Consider the following 938-nt stretch of genomic DNA (forward strand, 5'->3'; position numbering starts at 1 on the left):
ACAACACTAGGAGAAAGGATGATCTACACTACTCAAGGTTAAATCTAACTTTGGCTCAGAAGGGGGTAAATTATGCTGCCACAAAAGTCTTTGGTCACTTACCTAATAACATCAAAAGTCTGACAGGTAGCCATATAGCATTTAAAAGGAAATTAAAAGAATTTCTTAATGTCAACTCCTTCTACTCATTAGATGACTTTTTGGATATAGTAAGGTCTGACAGGTAGCCATATAGCATTTAAAAGGAAATTAAAAGAATTTCTTAATGTCAACTCCTTCTACTCATTAGATGACTTTTTGGATATAGTAAGTGGTAAGTGGGTAGTTTCCCCAACCTCAAATAAATAAATAAATAAATAAAATAAAAATAAATAAATAAATATTAATGTAATGGAAGGAAACATTCCACGTGGGAAAAATTATATATAAAAACAAAGATGAGGTGACTTACCGAACAAAAGCGCTGGCAGGTCGATAGACACACAAACAAACACAAACATACACACAAAATTCAAGCTTTCGCAACAAACTGTTGCCTCATCAGGAAAGAGGGAAGGAGAGGGGAAGACGAAAGGAAGTGGGTTTTAAGGGAGAGGGTAAGGAGTCGTTCCAATCCCGGGAGCGGAAAGACTTACCTTAGGGGGAAAAAAGGACAGGTATACACTCGCACACACGCACATATCCATCCACACATACAGCCACAAGCAGACATATTTCAAGTGTCACGTAATATTTGGTAATATTTTGTGTAATGTAATACCTTGTATAGACACCTTTTATTAACCTGACATGTTCCACATCATTACAAAGGGTTGTATTCATGATCTATGGAACAAGTACTAATCTAATCTAATCTACCGACTAATGGAGTAAGCTTATAAAATATTTGACTGGTAAACTTGCATGTATGATTTTTCTACTACATAAACAAAGATATT

The sequence above is a fragment of the Schistocerca americana genome, chromosome 1, assembly GCF_021461395.2.
Source record: "Schistocerca americana isolate TAMUIC-IGC-003095 chromosome 1, iqSchAmer2.1, whole genome shotgun sequence".
Lineage (NCBI taxonomy): Eukaryota > Metazoa > Arthropoda > Insecta > Orthoptera > Acrididae > Schistocerca > Schistocerca americana.